The 23,853-nt window shown below is 45.9% G+C and overlaps 1 protein-coding gene across 2 annotated transcripts in view; it reads left to right on the forward strand.

Annotated features, from left to right (window-relative positions):
* The window catches only part of LOC309567712 (galactoside alpha-(1,2)-fucosyltransferase 2-like), a 312,387-nt gene that overhangs the window by 115,816 nt on the left and 172,718 nt on the right, over positions 1-23,853 (forward strand). Inside the window, exon 1 of one of the 2 annotated variants that reach the window (XM_082273152.1) lies at positions 12,670-12,780. The exons of the other annotated variant lie outside the window; for it this stretch is intronic. The gene's annotated coding sequence lies outside the window, so the exon portion shown is untranslated. Of the gene's footprint in view, positions 1-12,669; positions 12,781-23,853 lie in introns of those variants that run through there. 2 annotated transcript variants of the gene reach the window in all.

Genomic DNA, 23,853 nt, shown 5'->3' on the forward strand with positions numbered 1-23,853 from the left:
CACAGAGAAAGAGAGACCGCTCCACTTTGCCTGCACATAGAGGTAGAGAAACCATTCCACATTGCCTGCACAGAGAGAGAGAGACCGCACCACATTACCTGCACAGAGAGAGAGACCGCACCACATTACCCGCACAGAGAGAGAAAGACTGTTCCACATTGCCCACAGAGAGAGAGAGACTGTTCCACATTGCCTGGGCAGAGAGACTGCAAAGTGCCTGCACTGAGAGAAACTATTTCTCTCAGTGGGGGCAATCATTGTGGAGCAGTCTCTCAGAGACCGTTTCACAATGTTTTCTTTAGCTGCAGTCCCATAGACTTTTTAGGTTGTGCGTTTTCTGAAAGCGCACCAAAGATGCAGCATGCAGGACTTTTTGTGCACTTTCAGAAAATGCGGGAAAAATGTGCAACCTAATCGAAATCTGTGGGGCTGTGGCTAAGGAGAACCAAGAGTACACCAGTGTGAGCCCATTTCATAGCACATATGACCAGGTATTGTCACAGGCTGCTGAAATAAAACTCTTTGGCCCCCTTCACACAGGCATCTACGCTCCACTAGACAGACAGAGGAAACCAGACCACATGGGGATGCAGGTAAAATAAAGCAGTTTATTGGTGCAAACAACAATAAACACATAGCAAGAGTGAGAAAGTGAGAGCAGGAACAAGCTGGGGTCAAGTCCAGAAGCGGGTAGTCATCCAAGCCGGGGTCGAGTCTAGAAGCGGGTAGTCTGCCGATGCTGGGTCATCTGCTGATGCGTGCTCGAGAGCCAGGAGAGTTGTTAGCCAAGCCATGTCATACACAGAGGAACACAGAGAACAGAAGACTGCTAGCAGAGATTCACCTTGGAGCACAAACACAAGGCCAAGGACTGCAACCTATCAGGTATAGATATAGTCAGGTGTATAGCATCATCACTGTGCGACACCCAGGCAGCAGGCAAGTGATGATGCAATCAGAGTTTATAAGAGGCAGCAGTCTGCATATGTCCAATATCGCTGGCAACAGGAGGGCAAGGAAGGCCTTGATTGTACCCTCCCCTCAACTGCCCCTCCTCCGCAGATCAAAGCTGTGGAAAGCGAGCATGAAAAGCCCAGGAAAAAGCAGGAGCATGAACATCAGTGAAAGGAACCCAGGAGCGCTCCTCAGGACCATAACCCTTCCAGTGCACCAGGTATTGAACCTGACCTTGGAACAGACGAGAGTCCAAGATGCTGCTCATACTCCTCATGATTGCCCACAGGAATGGGACGAGGGCTAGGATGCGAAGAAGCTTTTGTAAAGCAGTGGCTAAGTTCAAAAGTGACACATGAAAGACATTGGAGATACGCATGCCAGGGGGAAGACCTAGGCCATAGGCCACTGGGTTCATCTTACGGAGGATGTGAAGAGGCTCTACAAAACGGGGTTCCAGTTTTGGAGGGGGCACCCTGAGGTTGAGATTACAGGTCGACAACCACACCCTCTCCCCAACCTAGTAAGAAGGAGCAGATAAATTTCCATGGTCTGCCTGGAGCTTCTGACGCTGTGCAGATACCCATAGACTCTTGAATCTCCACCCAAGAGGAACGGAGGGCACGAAGAGGATCCTCCACAGCTGGGATGTCCTGTGGCGAGAACGACTCGGGCAACAAGGCAGGTTAGGACCCATAATTGGCCATGAATGGAGACATTCCAGAAGACAAGTTGATGGCAGAGTTCCTGGCAAAGGGCACAGAGTAGCAAATCAACCCAATTGTCCTAATGGTCAGAGATATAGTAGTCGAGAAATTGCTCCAGAGCTTGGTACGAACGCTCAGCTGCACCATTGGACTGCGGATGGTAGACCGAGGAGAAGGAGAATTGAATACCAAACTGGGATCAAAATGCGCACCAGAACTTGGAGACAAACTGGCTTCCACGGTACAAGACAATCTCCTTAGGCAACCCATGTAAACAGAAGACCTTCATGGCAAACACTGGGGCAGGCTCCTGAGCGGTAGGCAGCCGCTTAAACGGAACACAGTGGCACATTTTGGAGATTCAGCGACAACCTTGAGGATAACCATGTAACCTTGAGATGCAGGAAGTTCCACAATAAAATCCATGGCCAGGTGAGACCATTGATGCTCCCCGTTGGGAATGGGATGCAGTAGGCCCAAGGGAAGGTGCCGAGGAGATTTTTTCTGGGCACAGACCGAACAAGCAGCCACATATGCAGTAACATCAGTGCGGAAAGATCGCCACCAGAACTGACGGGAAATAGCCCAGAACATCTAGTTCTTACCAGGATGACCAGCAGTCTTGGAATTGTGGATGTGCAACCCCTCAGGTACAAAACCTTTGGCCAGCAGATCTCTCAGTGGGAGCATCAAGCTGGGCAGCCAAGATCTGTTCACCAAGAGGAAAGGTTAAGTTGGTGCGGATGGCAGCCAGGATATGATCTGAAGGTATAACCGGTGCCGGCACAAAGTCCTCCCTGGACAACTCAGAATACTGGCGAGACAAGCCATCAGCCTTAAACACAGAGAACGGAAGACTGCTAACAGAGATGCACCTTGGAGCACAAACACAAGGGCAAGGACTGCAGCCCATCAGGTGATAGATATAGTTATCACTGTGCGACATCAAGGCAGCAGGCAAGTGATGATGCAATCAGAGTTTATAAGAGGCAGGAGTCTGCACATGTCCGAGATGGCTGCCAATAGGAGGGCAAGGTAAGACCTTGACATTCCACAGTCCCGCTCTCCTCTATGGGGACATCATATAGAAACAGACCGCATCTGGTATAATCCAATCCGATCCACCAGACAGATAAAAAAACTGTTGGACAGGATTGGATAAACGGTGGGTGTCAGTGGACATGTGTCCGCTGACATCTGCCACTCCATAGGGGAGACTTGAGGGTTCGATGAACCGCCTGTCAGTTATTCAGGTGGTTCCGATTGCACAGCCCGTGTGAAAGGGGCCTTAAACCTCAGTTAAGGCAAGAGGAGAAGGGAGAGGGATTTGGGGGGGAGAGAGAGCAAGAAGAGGGGGAGGGTCTGGTCACAGTTCACTTACTTGAACGGTCCCCGCAGAAGGCTCATTGGCTCAGTCAGGGCTTCATGCTTAGGCTGTGTGGCTGCCGACTTTAAACTTTCCCACCCACACAACTCCTTCACAGACAGCACACGAGCTGCATCGAGTGCTAAACATATGCACTGTTACTGTAATAATGCCATTGGCAAGGAAAGGGTTAACCATGTGGGTGATCAAGGGGTTAAATGTGAGCCTAGGGTAATGATTCTAACTGTGGGGGGCGTGGCTTGTGAAATGACCATAGAGACATGTGATTCTATATAGAAGGATCACAGGGGCTCTGTGATCATTCCAGGGAGAAGAAAGGTCAGTTGTGTTTACAACAGCTGACCGTTCTTCTCTCTCAGCGGGGAGCGATCACGGGTGTCAGGCGACAGTCGGAGCCACCTGACCCGTGCATTGGCTTCCCCACTGCCGAGTGCCCCCTAGCTTCCTGCATGCGACCGACGTAGGTCTATGTCCGTTTGCGCAGGAGTGCCACCCTGCCACAGTAAAAAGGCGGCGGGTGGTCGGGAAGCAGTAAAGGCATTTTTTCTGCCAAGTTCTGGCAAAAAATGCAACTTATTTGGAGCATAAATTCATATGCCCATGTGCATGAGGCCTTGGGCTTCACTCACACGACTGTAAAAAAAAAAAAAAGTGCATATACAAGTGTTTTTTATTCTCGTATCTGAACGCAGCTGCATTGTTTTCAATGGTGAGACATTCACATAGATGCATAAACGTTCACGGCGTTCAGATCTGTAACACAAATTCTGAATATATGCATCTGAAGACATACATAGTGTAAATATTGTGTAAAACATTTTTTATATGAAATTCCCCCCCAAAAAAATGTAAAAAACTGAATTTTTGTAAAATCTTACCTGTAAAATTCCTTTCTCTGAGTCCTCCGACAGTCGCCGCCTCTTCATATTCGTCACATATGGGGTATTAGACTTTGCTCCGAAGGAGTAGCTAGGCAACAGAATATGTTAACAATAAAGCTTTTAACATATCCCACCCTCAAGGGGTGGTCCCCTCAGTCAATACCCTCCTACTTCCTGCAACCATATCTCAGTTTTTGTGGAATAGCAGTAGAGTATACAATCAAACCCCAAAGAGGGGCGGGGGCGGCGACTGTCGGAGGACTCAGAGAAAGGAATTTTACAGGTAAGATTTTACAAAAATTCCGTTTTCTCTTACGTCCTCCGACAGTCGCCGCCTCTTCATATTCATCACATATGGGGACGTCCCAAAGCAGTGCAAACATGAGGGGTGGGAAACGCATCCGCGCCGAAAGGCAACGCAGTCTCCGCATCAAAGAAGGAACCTTACCAAAGGAAGGAAACCAGCTGGGCAACAGCAAAAAACAAGTGCTCAACAGGAGCAACAACCCAGGAAAAGACAAAAAACCAGGGGATACAAAACGTATCCCAACAGCCAGGAGTCCCCAACAAGGGACCCTAGGGAACAGCCGCACTAAGAACCTTGCGGCCAAAGGAAGCATCCGCCGATGCCTGAACATCTACTTTGTAGAATTTTGTGAAAGTGTGCACGGTCGACCAAGTCGCCGCCTTACACACCTGGGCTACAGAAGCCCCATGACGACAGGCCCAAGACGTACTCAGAGATCTAGTAGAGTGCGCCTTCACAGGCACAGGGGGAACCTTCCCCTGCAAAGCATAGGCCTGTTCAATGGTCTGCCTGATCCATTTGGCGATGGTAGAGGCCGAAGCCGCCATGTCCTTTCGAGGACCCTCTGGAAGAACAAACAAGGAGTCCGTCTTTCGAAAAGACTCAGTCGATTTAAGGTAAACCCTTATCGCCCGAACAACATCCAGAGAGTGCAATCTCACCTCCTTTGGATGTTTAGGCTTCGTGCACAACGAAGGCAAGACAATATCCTCATTAAGATGGAATTCCGAAACTCGTTTCGGAAGAAAAGAAGGATTAGGTCGCAAGACCACCTTATCCAAATGAATAACCAGGTACGGAGACTTGCAGGACAAAGCCGCCAGCTCCGACACTCTGCGAGCCGAAGTGATCGCCACCAAAAAGGCGACCTTTTTGGACAACATAGACAACGAGATCTCCCTGATCTGTTCAAAAGGAGCACGTTGTAACACAGATAGAACGAGATTCAAGTCCCAAGGGGGCAGAGGATCCCGCCTCGGGGGAACCAGATGCCGCACACCCTGAACAAAGGTGCCAACCAATGGGTTGGAAGCCACGGGACGTTGAAACAGAACGGCCAGAGCAGACACCTGACCCTTTATCGTAGCCAGCGCCAAACGCTGATCAACACCCGATTGAAGGAAAGACAGCACACGGGACACCGAGTACGTGCGGGGTGAAAACCCCCTGGACTCACACCAGGTAAAATAGGCCTTCCAAGTACGGTAATAAACCTTCCCCGAGGAAGACTTCCTCGCGTTGATTAAAGTATGAACGACCTCCGACGAGAGACCCCTCTCCTTCAGGACCCCGGTCTCAACAGCCAGGCCGTCAAAGCCAGCGACTGTAAAGCAGGATGGTATATCGGTCCTTGAGACAGTAGATCGTCTCGAAGAGGCAGACGCCACGGGGCGTCGACCGCCAGATTCACGAGGTCTGCGTACCAGGACCGGCGAGGCCAGTCCGGTGCCACAAGAATCACCGTGTTGCGTTCCGAGTGTAACCTGCGAAGGAACCTGGACAGCAACTGAATCGGTGGAAACGCGTACATCAGCCTGTACTGATGCCACGGGGCCACTAACGCGTCCGACGCGTCTGCCCGAGGGTCGCGCGTCCTTGCCACGAACCTCTTCACCTTGTTGTTGAGACGAGACGCGAACAGGTCCACATCTGGAAGACCCCACTTCGCGCACAACATCTGGAAGACAGCCGGGTGGAGAGACCATTCCCCCTGATCCAGGGTTTGGCGACTCAGATAGTCCGCCTGCCAGTTCTCAACTCCCGGAATGTGAACCGCCGTTATCGCCGGGACATGAGTCTCGGCCCAAGACAGAATGTCGGCCACTTCTCGAGCCGCTCGGGCACTCCTGGTGCCCCCTTGGTGGTTGATGTAGGCCACCGCCGTGGCATTGTCCGTCTGCACCCGAACCGGGCAACCCTGCAGCCGGTCCGTCCAGCGATGAAGACAGAGACTTATCGCACGCAATTCCAGAATGTTGATCGGAAGGGAAGACTCCCCCTCCGACCAAGTCCCCTGAGCGGACAGAACGCCCAGAACTCCACCCCAGCCCGACAGGCTGGCATCCGTGGTGATTACCGTCCACGAGATCGGACGAAACGACTTGCCCCCGGACACCAACGGGGACTGGAGCCACCACAGAAGGTTTTCCCTGGTGCGAAGACTCAACGAGATTTGAAGATCCAGAGATTGAGGTCGCCCGTCCCACCTGGACAGGATCTCCGCTTGGAGACCCCGCGTGTGAAACTGGGCGAAAGGAATCGCCTTGAAGGCCGAGACCATCAATCCCAGACATCTCATACACGTCCGCAGAGACGAGTTCGGAACGTCCCTGAGGGACCTGACTTCCTCCCGGAGAGTCCTGAGTTTTTCTTCCGGCAGGAAGACCTTCGCCTGCACCGAGTCCAGTATCATTCCCAGATAGGGGAGACGAACCGACGGACTCAGTGTCGACTTTGGAAAATTTATCGTCCAACCAAACTCCTGCAGAGTTTGCATCGTGACAGACAGGTCCTCCTCCAGACCCTGGCTGGTCGCAGACCGAACCAGAATGTCGTCCAGATACCCCAGGACAGAAACGCCCTGGGCCCTCAATAATGCCAGAACCGGTGCAAGCACCTTGGTGAAGACCCGCGGAGCCGAGGCGAGACCAAAGGGCAACGCCACGAACTGGTAGTGATCCTCCGCAATGGCAAATCGAAGGTACCTCTGATGACCCTCGAATATGGGGATGTGAAGGTACGCATCCTTCAAATCGATGGAGGCCATGAATTCCCCCGGAACCAGGGCAGCCACCACCGACCGCAGGGATTCCATGCGGAACTTGCGAACCCGCACAGAGCGGTTCAGAGCCTTCAAGTCCAGAATCGGACGAACCTTGCCCTCCTTTCTGGGTACGGTGAACAGATTGGAATAAAACCCCCGAAACCTGTCCCGATGAGGCACCGGAACCACCACTCCCTGAGCCCTCAGGTCCCGCACCGCCAGGTGCAGGTCCCGCAAGCGCTCTGGAGACAGTTGAAGATTTGAGGGAAAAAATCTGCTCTCCGGCCGAGAGAGAAACTCGATCTTGTAACCAGATCGAACGATTTCCTGAACCCATCTGTCCCGCACACGGGCCAACCAGGGCTGAAGAAAACCGAGCAAGCGCCCCCCCACCCCAAAACTGGGTGAGGGCGCCCCTTCAGGCCGAACTGTTATGGGCTGCAGGTCCGGATTGGCCGGACTTCTGTTTACCAGACCAGGGCTTCTTCTGAGAGCCTTGACCTTTGAACGGTTTGCCCTTGTAGTGCGGCCGAAAGGCACGAAAGGACCCCTGAGGGGGCCGAAAATTAGCATGCTTCTTCCCCGAAGCCCCCTTAGCCTTGGGGAAATGGGGCAAGAGAGTGCTCTTACCCCCGGTGATCCCCTTAATCAACACATCCAAGGACTCCCCAAAAAGGCGAGACCCATCATAAGGCAGATTGGCTAAGGTCTTACGTGAAGATTGGTCCACCGACCAACATTTTAACCAAACCAGGCGGCGAGACAACACCGCCACGCTGTGCACACGTGCAGCCAACGGAATCAGGTCCAGGTCCGCATCACACAGATACATGACACCCTGGTGGATTTGATCCACCATATCCAGGGTCGCCGGCGAGGCCGAGTCGGCCACTAGGACGCGCCTAAGCATCTGCGTCCAACTTGCGATCGTCTGGGCCGCCATGAGAGAAGCAAACAGAGCCTTAAGCATAGAACCCGTAACAGAATAAGTATGACGGGCAAGAGACTCCAGTCTCCTATCCGTGGCATCACGGAAAACAGGGGAATCCTCTGCAGGAATCGCAGTGGCTTTGTTCAAAACCGCAATTGCATGATCCACTGGTGGAGGCACACACCACCTTTCATCAGTGGAAGGCGAAAAAGAATAACGCAGCTTGAATCTACTTGGTACCGCAAAAGGTTTGCGCAGATTGCGCCATTGATCCTTAACAGCGCGCTGAAAATCATCATTGCAGGGAAAAACCTGCGGCGTCCTGCGTTTCCTCTGCGTCCCATAAGCCGCCAAGGCAGCGGGGGGACACACTTCGTCCTGCAAACGCAGCGTTTGCTTAATGGAAGCAATCAACTCATCCATGATTGCAAGCTCTTCAGGCGAGCCAGGGGGAGAATTATCAACCCCCTCAACTTCAGCCTCCACCTCAGACCCCACTAGATCAAGAGAGGAGCGGGACCCCGATAAGGAGGCCCCTGCCATAACAGCCCCATCACCTTCACCCTCAGAATCAGAGGAAAGAGCAACTCTGGGCCTTTTAGTAGATTGAGCAGCCACCAGCATTTGCAACTGAGCAGCAAGGCCAGCCACAATAGTGGCTAAATCCCCCCCTGGGGGGGAAACTGCGGTCCCCTGGCTTTCCACCAATACTGTAGGAAATTTGCCCTCCTGAGAATCCATTGCCCCTGTAATGCCAGACAACCAAGGGTTAACTGCCCCTTTTAAGCAAGCGCGGCAAGCGCAGCCCACCGCACCACACTCAAGCACAATGAGACCCCCACAGGGAATATGCAAACTGAACACAGGCAATGGATAGCAAGAACAGAAGGATAAAACCTGAGGAGACCCTCGCCGCTGCTGCTGCCTCGCTCGGTGTTCCTGGAAAGAGGAAGCGATGCAGCCAGGGCGCTCTATGTAAGCCTATGGAGGCTACAAGAAAAAAGGCCGCCATGCATGTAAACCATGCGGCCCGGAGCGGGTGTAGGCAAAATGGCGTCGTTTGGCGCCGAAACCGCCGCTCCACAGTGCATTAAAACACACATTACATGCCAAAAAAACATGCCCCACAGCACGCAGCTTCTCACACTGACCAGTCTGACACACACAGTGTCATACAGCTCCCCCCCCCCCCTTGCAGCCCACAGCATGCAGCTGAGAGATAGGGAGACAAGCAGTGTGAATAGAGGCAGGTTACACAGTCCCAGACTGACACCCCCCCAGACAGACAGGTCCCCACATAAATACACTTACCTCACATGGCGTGGGGGACCCGCACAGGCGAACAAGCCGCTGCACATGAGGCGGGGAGAGTCGCAATTCAAGACGCACAAAATGGGGGTTAAGAAACCGCACAGCGTCCAGTGAGGTAGCCACCTCACCAATCATCCCTGCACCGAACAAGGATGGGTCGTTCACTATGCCAGGAGCGTTACCTGGCTGAACGCTCGATGGCAGACTGGGAAGCCACTGACCCACGACCTGCGACCAGGGGGATCAGCCCGAGACCCAGTCCGCACGATCCTCTTCATCCGAAGAACTAACTAACGCTGACAAAATAACAGCTAAATAAAGGTAGAGAGAAAAACTCAAACAAAATATTAAAAAGAAGAAAGAGTCTGGGACAGAAAGTCCCAGCACAGAGAGAGCCAGCCACTCCTGACAAGCTAGACATTAAAACTGAGATATGGTTGCAGGAAGTAGGAGGGTATTGACTGAGGGGACCACCCCTTGAGGGTGGGATATGTTAAAAGCTTTATTGTTAACATATTCTGTTGCCTAGCTACTCCTTCGGAGCAAAGTCTAATACCCCATATGTGACGAATATGAAGAGGCGGCGACTGTCGGAGGACGTAAGAGAAATCAAATTTTTTTTTAATTTTTGGCCAATTTGTTTTCTGCTACCTATGTTTGGTAAAGAAATCACAATAAGCGTATTTTGATTGGTTTGCGCAAAAGTTATTGCGTTTAGTAACTAAGGGAAAGATTTCTGTCATTTTTGGTGTTTTTTTTTTTTAACGAGTAATGGCGGGGATCTGCGATTTTTTTTTGCGGGACTGCGACCTGGCGGCGGACAGATCGGACCCTTGACTGACATTTTTTACCCTTTTTGGGGTACCAATGACATTACTACAGTAATCAGTGCTATACATATGCACTGTTACTGTACAAATTACACTGGCAGGGAAGGGGTTCATTTTATTGGAGAGGGAAGGGTTAATGTATGCCTGGTGCTTACTGACATGTGTGGGGGGAGGTGACTGAGTGACACAGGGACAGATCGCAGGTTCAGCTATGCTGAACCCTGCAATCTGACCCTGCCTGTCACTTAGGAGATCCGCCCGCTTTGTTTACACAAGCGGGCGGATTTCCAGACTCGATTCCCCGACGATCGGGGAAGAGCAGCGGTGATCACTGCCACTCCTCCTCTGGCCCGACTCCCGCTGTGACTGAAAACAGCGGGATCGAGCCTCCGGCGGCGCGCACGCGCTGCCCACAAGGGGAGGAATCCAGCGACGTAGGTCTACGTCGCTGGACGGGAACGAGCCACTTTGCCGCAGTACAGTCAATGTGACTGGTCGGCAAGTGGTTAAAAAAAAAAATAGGACAGTTTTGTGCTAGAAAAAAATATGTGTAATAAGATCAGTAAACCTTTTATGTGAATGCAGTCTTAAAGACATCTCGTTTTTTTTAATTTTTTTTTTCAATTTGTACACCTCTTAACCACTTAAGCCCCGGAAGATTTTACCCCCATTCCGACCAGGGGGTATTTTGCGATTCGGCACTGCGTGACTTTAACGGACGATTGCGCGGTCGTGCGACGCTGTACCTAAACATATTTGGCGTCCTTTTTTTCCCACAAACAGAGCTTTCTTTTGGTGGTATTTGATCACCTGTGCGATTTTTTGATCATGCGCTATAAACAAAAAAAGAGCGTCAATTTTGCAAAAATAGCAATATTTTTCACATTTTTTTATATGAAATTCCCCCCAAAAAAATGTAAAAATCAAAATTTTTTAACATTTTCGGCCAATTTGTTTTATGCTACCTATGTTTGGTAAAAAAAATTGCAAAAAGCGTATTTTGATTGGTTTGCGCAAAAGTTATCGCGTTTACTAACAAAGGGAAAGATTTTTGTCATTTTTGTTGTTTTTTTTTTTAACGCGTAATGGTGGCGATCTGTGATTTTTTTGCGGTACTGCGACATTGCGGCGGACAGATCGGACCCTTGACTGACATTTTTGGCACTTTTGGGGTTACCAGTGACATTTCTACAGTAATCAGTGCTATATATATGCACTGTTACTGTAAAAATACACTGGTAGTGAAGGGGTTAACTTTATTTGGGAGGGAGGGGCTGTGTGTGTCCCTAGGGGCGTGCTTTCTACTGTGATTGGCTGTGGCTTGAGCTGTAAGGACACTGATCAACGGATCTACATAGTAGATCCATGTGATCAGTGTCTTTACAGCGAGGAGAATGACAGGTAGCTTGTTTACACAAGCTGCCTGACATTCTCCCTCTCCCCCGCCGATCGCCGAGTGGCCAGCGGACATCGGGTCCGCTGGTCACACGCGCGGGGGGGTCCGTGACCACGCGGGAGCGCGCCTCCGGCGGCGCGCACTTGCTCCCTAGACCCTCACAAGCAAGCAACGTAGCCCTACGTTAGTTTGCCTGTGAGGGGCTGACCGCCGACGTAGATAGTCGTGCGGCGGTCGGCAAGTGGTTAAAGCAGCTCTAAGTTATATAATGTGCCTATGTGCATTGTGTCATTTACAGGCATATTTTAGAGCAGCGTTCAGGGGTGTAAAAATACAAAACAAACCTGCTTTCCAATAGGAGTGTTTTAGCATAAATACGCGTCTAAACACATGTTTAAATTTATTCCAGTGGCTATAATAAATTCATTTTGTAGCCAATAGAAAGAGTTGACTCTCAAAAGTTTCTGAATGCCATAGTCGTGCATAAACGTGTTTACATACACAACTTTAGAGGCGTTTTTTTCTGCCTTTTTCTGGTAGCATGTTTGGAGCATAAATTCATACACCCGTGTGAACGTAGCCTTATAGTTTTGTACTAACAAGCCTAACCTTTGTGATTTCATGTGAATAACATTTTCTTTTCTTTTTTTTTTAACTCTTTTTATTTCAAAATGTGCATAAAAAAAGAACAATCAACATATCATTCCAAAAGAAAAACAGAATTAAATAATTCAACTTTCCAAAATATTTAGAGGGGTGCCCGTTTATTCTGACTATATTTTGTTTATATTGAATATTAGATGAGCACCCCACTCTTCATCAATACATATCAAATTAACCATTAACTTAAATATAGTGAATAACATTTTCAAACATTTGTTTTCGTTTAAATTTACGTCAAGGGTTTTTAATCAATATTCCACTATAAAAATGATTGCAAAAAAGAAAATTAAACAATGTGAACAATCCTTTAACCTTGCTGAACCAGCAATACTTTACATTTCCCCAGAATTTAGGACTATAAGTCATGCAAACTGGCAGAAGAGCTAGGAAAATTATCTTATCAGCGCATATGTAGAATGTTGCAACAGCACCCTTCGTTTCTGGTAGCTGTACACATAAAGGATGTTATGCAAGTTAGTTTCAGTTTCTGAGTGGTTAATTCTGTGGGGTTTTTTTTTTTTTGGTTGAAACGGATATAGGTGGAGTTTTCCTGCATGCTGAATGCATTTGTGATAATAAAGTTATATGCTGCACAATAATTAACAGGCTGTGAGTGGAGGGAACAGCATCAACAACAGCATCCAGTAAGGTAAGACAGTTCAACTTTTTGTATTAATCCACAAAGGGATGAAATAACTGGAGGAATTTAAAGTGAATGGCACATGTAAAGAAAGAGCAACCTGCTATAGACTTCTGGTCACGTATCCAGTCCTGATAGATCTGCAGTACACAATGAAGCACTTCTACTTTTTTTTTTTTGAATAAAATCTCTGGCTCCATAACGGAACATTACAAGTAGACAGAAGCTCTCAGCACTGTTCGGTGCCTGGATGGTGAAAATTATTCTGATGACTGTGCTTACACCAAATTGATAACAGCACCTATTAAAGGCTAAAATCTACATCAACTAACTCACTTTTTGAACTGTCAGTAGAAGACACCCCGAGGAGGGTGGCAAGATTGTTTTATACCTCCTCAACTTTATGAGATGGAAAAAAGATCTATATTAGCAAAAAATAAGTAGGCAAAGGAACCCCCTCCGTTACATAGAGAACTAATACACATAGATGATGGATTAAAGCTTTACTCTGAGATCTCGGAGTAAAGCTTTAATCCATCATCTATGTGTATTAGTTCTCTATGTAACCAGTGTTGGGGGTAACTAGTTACAAAGTAACTAATTACAGTAACTACATTACTTTTTTTGGTAACTAAGTAAAGTAACTAGTTACAATACTAATATTGGTAACTACACTTCTTTACTAGGCTATAGGAAGTAACTACACTACTTTACTAGGCTATAGGAAGTAACTACACTACTTTACTAGGCTATAGGAAGTAACTACACTACTTTACTAGGCTATAGGAGGTAACTACACTACTTTACTAGGCTATAGGAAGTAACTACACTACTTTACTAGGCTATAGGAACGCGCTTTCCTGCGTTACCCAAGCCGTGCGATACAATCATTATTTCGAAGAATAGAGAGGGATGAAGTTTATGACTTTTTGTTGCACTTTATGTTTTATTCTGTTTTTTCAGGTTTTGTTCTCATGTTTCCTAAAGCCTGTGTTTATACAATAAACTCTATGCAGAAAGAGTGTCATGTATCTTCTTCTACACGGTCAATTAAGAAAGAGTAAAGTAAAGTAATAAGTAGTGAAGTTACTTTTCAAATGCAGTAACTAGTAAAGTAATCTCATTACAATTTACAGAAGTAACTAGTAACTAGTTACATTTTTTGAGTAACTACCCCAACACTGTATGTAACGGAGGGGGTTCCTTTGCCTACTTATTTTTTGCTAATAGATGGATCTTTTTTCCATCTCATAAAGTTGAGGAGTTATGAAAATTATCTTGCCACCCTCCTCAGGGTGTCTTCTACTGTCAGTTCAAGAAGTGAGTTAGTTGATGTAGATTTTGACCTTTAATAGGTGCTGTTATCAATTTGGTGTAAGCACAGGAGAAGCTCTGAGCACTGTTCGGTGCCTGGATGGTGAAAATCATTCTGATTACTATGCTTTCACCAAATTGATAACCTTATTAAGATTGACACCTATTAAAGGTCAAAACCTACATCACCTAACTCACTTATTGAACTGTCAGTAGAAGACACCTTGAGGAGGATGGCAAGATCGTTTTCATACCTCCTCAACTTTATGAGATGGAAGAAAGATCTACCTATTAGCAAAAGATAATTAGGCAAAGGAACCCCCTCCATTAAATAGAGAACTAATACACATAGATGATGGATTAAAGCTTTACTCCGAGATCAGTTTTTAATTCCGCCTCCCCCTCCAGCTCCTATCTGAGATCTCGGAGTAAAGCCTTAATCCATCATCTATGTGTATTAGTTCTCTATGTAACAAAGGGGGTTCCTTTGCCTACTTATTTTTTGCTAATAGATAGATCTTTTTTCCATCTCATAAAGTTGAGGAGGTATGAAAACGGTCTTGCCATCCTCATCAGGGTGTCTTCTACTGTCAGTTCAATAAGTAAGTTAGGTGATGTAGGTTTTGACCTTTAGTAGGTGCTGTTATCTATTTGGTGTAAGCACAGGAGGAGCTCTGAGCACTGTTCGGTGCCTGGATGGTGAAAATCATTCTGATTTCTATGCTTTCACCAAATTGATAACAACACCTATTAAAGGTCAAAACCTACATCACCTAACTCACTTATTGAACTGTCAGTAGAAGACACCTTGAGGAGGATGGCAAGACCGTTTTCTTACCTCCTCAACTTTATGAGATGGAAAAAAGATCTACCTATTAGCAAAAAATAAGTAGGCAAAGGAACCCCCTCCATTAAATAGAGAACTAATACACATAGATGATGGATTAATACTTTACTCCGAGATCAGTTTTTAATTCCGCCTCCCCCCTCCAGCTCCTATCTGGTAAGATAAAAAAATTCCTTATCTAAATGCCCTTTTTCACTGGTCTTAAAGTAGAAGTCCAGTCTAAAGGATAAGTTCACCTTTGGAACATGTAGCATGTTCCAGGTCCTGCATCCCCCCTTCCCCTTCCTGATCCCCCCCTCCCTGTGACAGCGCACGAAGGATCTTCTTCCCGCACCCACTATTAGAATTTAAAAAAGAGTAGAAGTGCTGGGCTCCACCCACACGGTTGCATCATTCATTCATAAAGTCCAGTGAATGACTGAACTACAAGTACAAGCTTGTAGTTCTTAATGAACTGCGAGGGCACTGGTGAGCACTCTCATAGTCCATTGGTTCCTCCTGCCATTCAGTAGCCGCCTGCTCATATTGGAAGTATGGGCATGTAGTGATATCCTAGTAGTGGTAATATTAATTAAATATTAGTATAATGTGAGTTAGGCCCCTTTCACACTATTGCGACTTGTCCCGCGATTTTGGACCGCAAAATCGCATGACAAGTCGTTTTCCATTATTTTCAATGAGCCCCATTCATATCAGTGCGTTTTGAAGTCGCACCGACTTCAAAGTAGTTCCTGTACTACTTTGCCATGATTTTATTGCGTTTTGAGCCATAGCCATTGCTTTCAAAATCGCGTCAGAATCGCGCCGCAAAATCGCGGTAAAATCGCGTTGCATAAGTGTGAAAGGGGCCTTATTCTTGCAACGACCCAGTTCTCCCAGAGAGATTCATTTATTGAGGCTTCAGCAAAGAATAAAGGTATTTGCAAAAGATGAAAAAAATCCAACAGAGTAAATAGCAGCCATCAGAGTCCCATTCCTAAGCCTGTGCTCTCATCCTCATGTATGAATGGGTGTGTAAAAGAATGACTGACTGCCATTAGGGGGGGGTTCTGCTGAGTCAACCCAAAATACTCTTTGATCTCACTGTGAAAAGACTTGACTGGCAATAATGTCACATTAGTGTTTAACAGGTAAACAAGCCACTTTTTCTGATGAATACCCCTTCAAGTCTGATCAATAAATACCTTTTGTCAAGCCAATCTACATTTTATGACCCCCTGTGAGTAACTCCTCAGGTCTTTTGATATGTAAAGTGCAACTTGCCTACCAGCTGTGTTAGGCCATAATCCATAGCCTACAAACTTATGTTCACATTAAAAAGACTATGTGTATGTATATCTGTGTATACATATATAAATATATATATATATATATATATATATATATATATATATTTATATCTATACACATACATATACAGAATATCCTATATAAATAATGCAACAGGGCAGACAGTGTGTTGAGAGTCTGTAGGATCCTCTAATTGCACCTGCAATCTGCTGATTGCAGATGCAAGGCCTTACAGGCTGCAGAGTAAAAAAATAATAAATGCAAACAATATACATTTATTATTTTTTGGTAAAAGGTGAACCCTCATTCTAAATCCTGTACTATACCAGCCTGTTGAGGAAAGATGTGTATACTTACCTATTCTCAGGGTACTCCATTCAAGTCACGTGATCTCCCCAATGGCCGGATTCAGGGCAGAGGACAGATCACTGACTATGGCTGGGATGCCTGGGCAGTGATGTCACCTGTATGTTTATTATGGGGCATCAGTTGTCGGCTGTCCCTCCTCTCCCCTGAAAGCCGATCACGTGACTGGACCTGAGCGCCCAGGGAACAGGTAAGTATGCATATTTTTCCTCTACAGGCTAGTTAGTATAGGCACAGAGAAAACAAAACACTGCTCCAGGTCAGGCTCCTGTTCCACCTCCACTATCACACTAACACGGGTGCATCTCATAAAATTAGAATATCATTAAAAAGTAAATTTATTTCAGTAATTCAATTCAAAAAGTGAAACTTGTATATTTTATATAGATGCATTACACACAGAGTTTTATATATTTCAAGCATTTCTTTTTTTTTTTTTATTTTGATGATTATGGCTTACGGCTAATGAAAACCCAAAATTCAGTATCTCAGAAAATTTGAATATTACATAAGACCAATAAAAAAAGATTTTTAATACAGAAATGTTGGCTTACTGAAAAGTATGCCCATGAACAGTATAGTATGCACTCAATACTTGTTTAGGGCTCCTTTTACATGAATTACTGCATCAAATTGGCGTGGCATGGAGGTGATCAGCCTGTGGCATGGCTGAGGTGTTATGGAAGCCCGAGTTTCTTTGAAAGTGGCTTTCAGCTCATCTGCATTGTTGGGTCTGATGTCTCTCATCTTCCTCCTTGACAATACCCCACAGATTATCTATGGGCTTTAGGTCAGGCGGTTTGCTGGCCAATCAAGCACAGTGATACTATGATCATTAAACCAGGTATTGGTACTTTTGGCAGTGTGGGCAGGTGTCAAGTCCTGCTGGAAAATGAAATCAGCATCTCCATAAAGCTGGTCAGCAGAGGGAAGCAGTAAGTGCTCTAGAATTTTCTGGCAGAGGGCTGCGATGACTTTGGACTTGATAAAACACAGTGGACCAACACCAGCAGACGACATGGCTCCCCAAATTATCAAAACTTTGCATTTAATTTGGAAATCAAGGACCCAGAGTCTGGATGAATAGTAGAGAAGCACAGAATCTAAGATGCATGAGGTCTAGTTTGAAGTTTTCACAGTCAGTGATGATTTGGGGAGCCAAATAACCCCCCCCCCCCCCCCCATATGGGCAGGAGAATGAAGGAACATGCAGAGCTGTGTTCTAAACAGACAAGCTCCCTGCTAATCTCCCCCTAAGCTCTCTCTCCCACACAAATTTTTTAGCTACTGTTATCTCATGTATCGGAGAACTTGCCAGAAGTGACTGATAACAGAGGAACGGAGCACCAGAAAAAAACAACACTCTGAGCTTTGGAGAGAGATAAGTAAACACTACAGATAGATGTGCTTAGTTCAACTTTCATAAATTAGGTTTACAACCATTTTAAGAAGTGGATTCAACTTCTGTGTCTTATTGAAGAGTTAGGCTGTTTGTATATAGTGCCAAGTCAGCAGGTGACAATACTGTCCAGACAGATGGGATTTAAGGAGGTATGTCAATGCATAAAGTGGCATTTGAAGCAGAACAAAGAAGGCAGAATCCAGCAGCACTCTTTTTGATGTCTACATAATGAAGGATAATATTAATAAAATATTTTAAATGCACAAATGGAAAGATTATCGTCGAAATAAATGGCCTGGTGATTTCCCCCTTCCCGCCCTGGCCAATTTATAGCTTTTAACGCTGTTGCATTTTGAATGACAATTGCGCGGTCATGCAACACTGTACCTAAACCATATTTATGTAATTTTTGATAACCGCAAGGTTTTTTTTTTTTTTTGCTAAACAAACAAACTTTTTTTTTCAAACTTTTTGATGTTTTTTTGTTTGTTTATGTTATAAAATTTTGTAAATAGATACGTTTTTTCCTGCACTGATGAGGCCGCACTGACAGGTACTGATGAGGAAGCACTGATGGGGTGGCACTGATAGGGTGACACTAATATGCGGCACGGATAGACAGCACTGATATGCAGCACTGATATGTGGCACTGATAGGCGGCACTGCTGGGCACTGATAGGCGGAACTGCTGGGCACTGATAGGCGGCACTGATGGGTACTGATAGGTGGCACTGATGGGCACTGATAGGTGGCACTGATTGGCACCGATGGGCGGCACTGATGGACACTGATAGGCGGCACTGGTGGGCAATAATGGGCACTGGTGGGCGTAACTGATAGATGGCAATGATGAGAACTGGTGAACAGCACTGATGGGTAGGGCACTGGCAGACAGCACTGATGGGGAGGGCACTGGTGGGCTCCCTGAGCCCTAATTGTCATCCCTGGTGGCCATGGTGGGCATCCCTGGGGTCATGGGTGGGCATCCCTGGTGGTTCTAATGGCAACCCTCCCCCCCCCAATCAATCAATGCTCTGATTACCAGTGCAGACCCCCCCTGTCAGGAGAGCCGCAGATCAGCTCTCCTCTACTCATGCCTGTCAGGCACGAACTGAGGAAAGCCGATCAACGGCACTTCCTATTTACTATGTGACCAGCTGTGATTGGACACAGCTGGTCACATGGTAAAGAGCCTACGAGATTGGAGGGTGCAGTGTGTCAGAGTGACCCCGGGGGGCAGGCAGAGTGTATTATACTGCCGCCGTCATATGAAGTTCGGTCAGGATAATGTAACCACCTTCCCGCCATCATTTGCCTATAGGGCGGGCGGGAAGTGGTTAAATCAGGACACATAATAATTACACAGGTTCTGAGGCTAATATAATGCACATAAGGCACTAAGTGAGTTTAATTACCACCTTAATCAGCCACAGAACTTGTGTAATTAATGTGTGTCCTGGTTTAAAGGGGTGAGGTGGAAACCCTAGGCTGTCTAGGTGTGGTCCAAGGAGCTCTTAGGAGTTCAGGATAAGGAGACTCATTGCAGACCCTTGAGGTGATTGAAATATACAGCAAAAAATAGGAGGGAGAGGGGGGAGTCCTAACAGTATAGTAAATGACTTAAACAGAATGACTACCTCAAAAAAAGTTTCTCCATGAAATACAAAAAATTCAAAAGGAAATATCCCATAGGGTAAATACATACAACCTTCCATGAGCACAGCTGGAGAATATTCTGTCTCCTTGCAGGATGGGAAAGGTCTCTTTAGATGCCACAGGGGGCACAGTCCTAGATCCTCTGCAGGGTTCTCAGGCAAGTGTTGAATCAGATGAGTTGGATGACGTCCAGGGTCAAAATGTAAAACAATAATTCTAATATTCATTGTACAATAAACCACATGACCCTGATCTTTTTACAATGTACGCAGCTTTTACATATATATTGTACATTCACATCAGTCCCTGCCCTCAAGACACTTACAATTTAAAGCTGGCCATAGATGGTCAGAAAATCATTCGAAAAAAATGTTTGTATTTGCTAAAGATCTGTTGAACATGTGTGCCATAAAACCATCATTGTATCAAAAAATTTCCCCCCACTTGTCAACATATTATCGATCGATAACTTAAACGGTGCATTTTTGTTTTGTCAGTCAATTGCACAATCAGCGGAAAAGGTTTATTGACATTTTTGAGCCCTCCCACTCGCCAACTGTATTTCTTGTGCTTCCGTGGTTACATTTTGCCATGCACATGCGTTGCGTTGTACATTTTTTACAACTGTTTCCGACCGATTTTACTACTAACATTTAGAAAATTGTTAATTTAACCAACAAAAGTCTGACATGACTGTTTGTTTTTTTGGCATAAAACTTTGCATTTAGAGAATGGAAATGAGCCCACTAACATTTCGAAAGTCGAACGATATTATCAAATGTATTTTCAAATGATTTTCTATCCAGGTATGGCCACCATAGCACATGACAATGGGTGCCTTTGCTGACTGGACCACTGTTGGGCTTTTTTAGACCCGATCTGTCACTATGGGGTTGATTTACTAAAGGCAGATAGATTGTTCCCTTTGCAAGGTAAATTCTAATCAGATAAGTTCTCATTTACACTTGCAGTTGGGGGTACAGTAAAAACATATGCAGCTGAGATGCACTGCTGATTTAACCGTTACCCCTTGAGCTGCAAAGGCAGCGGACGGGGATGTACATATGCTACGGTCATGTAGCTTACACTTTGCATCACAGCATAGCAAGATTACTCTCCATGGTTACGCTTGGCGAGCAGTACTGCCTGCCTATTGTGACCCATTCCATTGAATGTTAGACATGCCACAACCGGGTGCAATGAATGTGGTGGCAGCACAGAGGTGCTGGTTTTTAGGAGTTAACCACTTAAGCCCCGGAAGATTTTACCCCCTTCCTGACCAGGGGGTATTTTGCGATTCGGCACTGCGTGAATTTAACAGGCAATTGCGCGGTCGTGCGGCGCTGTACCTAAACTAATTTGACGTCCTTTTTTTCCCACAAATAGAGCTTTTTATTGGTGGTATTTGATCACCTGTGCGGTTTTTTTGATCATGCGCTATAATAAAAAAAAGAACGACAATTTTGCAAAAATAACAATATTTTTCACATTTTATTTTTTATTTTTATATGAAATTCCCCCCCCCCCCCAAAAAAAAATGTACAAATCAAAATTTTTTTTTAATTTTTGGCCAATTTGTTTTCTGCTACCCCTATGTTTGGTAAAAAAAAATCACAATAAGCGTATTTTGATTGGTTTGCGCAAAAGTTATTGCGTTTACTAACTAAGGGAAAGATTTTTGTAATTTTTGTTGTTTTGTTTTTTTAACGAGTAATGGCGGCGATCTGCGATTTTTTTTGCGGGACTGCGACATTGTGGCGGACAGATCGGACCCTTGACTGACATTTTTGACACTTTTGGGGGTACCAGTGACATTACTACAGTAATCAGTGCTATACATATGCACTGTTACTGTAAAAATGACACTGGCAGGGAAGGGGTTACATTTATTGGAGAGGGAGGGGTCAAGTGTGTCCCTAGGGGCGTGCTTCTAGCTGCGCAGGGATGTGGCTGTGTGTGTAACAGCACAGATCAACGGTCCAACATAGCAGGACCGTTAGATCAGTGCTTTTACACAGGGAAGAATGACAAGCGGCTTTGTTTACATTAGCCGCCTGCCTTTCTCCCTTCACAGTGGACGATCGCGAGTGACCGGCGGACATCGGGTCCGCCGGTCACACGCACGGAGGTGTCTGTGAACGAGCCGAGGCCGGAGCGTGCCTGCCCGCTATTGGCTCCCAGGCTAGTGACGTACCGATACGTCACTTTGCCTGGCCGGGGCTGACCGCCGCAGTATATGTACTTGCGGCGGTCGGCAACCGGTTAAAACAGGTAGTGAGGAGGCGCATACTTACCGTCTGCTGAACCTTCTCTGAAGAATGTTCCACTGCACAAGTGTGAACATGCCATTAAAGAATGAGGTGACGTTATGTTGAGTTCAGTCACCCAATCATGTGCAAGCAAGCATATTTTTTCTTATGCATTGTTATTGGGTATTCTCTGCAAAGTGGATTTTCACTGCTTTTACTAAGCTAAGGGAAACAACCTATTTGCCAATACACTTGTTCAATGCCAGTCGGTGCAAGGGAACACAGAACACAATTGTTTTCTATGTACCTTGTTCATACCATAAAGTTGGTGTGATGTGTGAAAACAATGCGGACGTGCTGAACAAAGCTTACATTTATCACATGATGCACTACCTCTCACTGCCTGTCATGAACACCAGCCTGCATGCTAAGACAAACAATTTTTTAGAGTGGGGGTAGTAGGAATGGGCCCTTAGGCTACATTCATACAACTCCCACGTTGTTTTAGTTAAAGATGGAGAGATTAATCTCTTTCTTCTGCACTTCGCTTTCTTTTGCCCTTAAAGCAAGACTAAACCCATTAATTTAACTGTTTCCCAAACGGTTTTATTCAAGGCATGCTGTGAATGAGAACTGTTACAGCTGCTCTCAACCAAACTGTCAAACCATCAAAAGGCTGATGTCATAACTCTGACTACATGTGCAGTGATATGACACCTGCAGATCAAACAGAGGCTAAGGTGGCATTTACACATTTAGATGCACTCAGAGTATCAAATCTGAGTGAATTTATATTTTCTCTTTATGCAAGTAACCTGAATGCATCCAAACAGAGGGCAAATGCACAGTTTGAATGATACCATCAAATTCATTACATGCATTTATTATGCATTTAGAAATGTCTTCTAAATGCATATACTATAAATACATATATACATATTTTATGTCATGTGCAATTTCAGCCTGCTGCCTTTGCTTCTTTCTTTATTGTACATAGAGACGTAGCGTTTCGATGCAAGCATGCAAAGTCCTCAAGGCAACCACATCTCAGGAAAAATTGGATTTTTGACTTACCGTAAAATGCATTTCTCTGATGTTCATTGACAGACACAGCTCCCAATCTTCTTAACCATTGGGTTATACTGTCCCCTACAGGAGTAGGCCACTAGGCAGAAAAAAAGTCTGGTTACGCCTATGGGCAGTCCCAGGGGGTATACTTCCTCTCTCTGCTATAGGTACTCAGTTTTGTTACAAGAAGTGTCAGAAGAATTACAACTCCACAGAGGGGTGGGTGCTGTGTCCGTCAATGAACATCAGAAAAAAGGATTTTATGGTAAGTAAAAAAAACAATTTTCTCTTTCATTCATTGACAGACACAGCTCCTGATCTTCTTAACCATTGGGACGTCCAAACGCAGTGTTAAACATGAGGGGTGGGAACAGAGAAATAGAAACTCCCAAGGCTAACTATAGCCAACCGGGGAAACAGGAGCTCAACCAAAACAACTGGAGCTCACCTGAAAAAAACAACACACCCTAAAAGAGGACCAGCTCCTCTAAATATCAGCCTGCAAAACCTTGCAGCCAAAGGAAGCATCTGCATATGCCAACACATCCACTTAATAGAACTTTGTGAAAGTGTGCACCGACGACCAGGTGGCCGCCTTGCAAAACTTTGTCACTGACGCCTGATAACGGAAAGGCCCAGGAGACACTGAGCGCCCAAGTAGAGTGCGATCAACCCCAAGAGACTCACACCACGCAATGTATGACTTCCACGTACGGTGGTAGATGTTCCTAGAAGTAGATTTCCTAGCTATTACCAGCGTTGGAATCACTGATGCAGACAAACCTCTATCCATCAGCAAAGAAAGGGTGCATCGACCTAGCGCATTATCCTCAATAATAGCCATTTTATATGTTGCATAAATAAAGCCTATTATTGAGGATAATGCGCT

Source organism: Pelophylax lessonae, assembly GCF_965119305.1.
Source record: "Pelophylax lessonae genome assembly, chromosome: 12".
In the NCBI taxonomy this organism is placed as follows: Eukaryota; Metazoa; Chordata; class Amphibia; order Anura; family Ranidae; genus Pelophylax; species Pelophylax lessonae.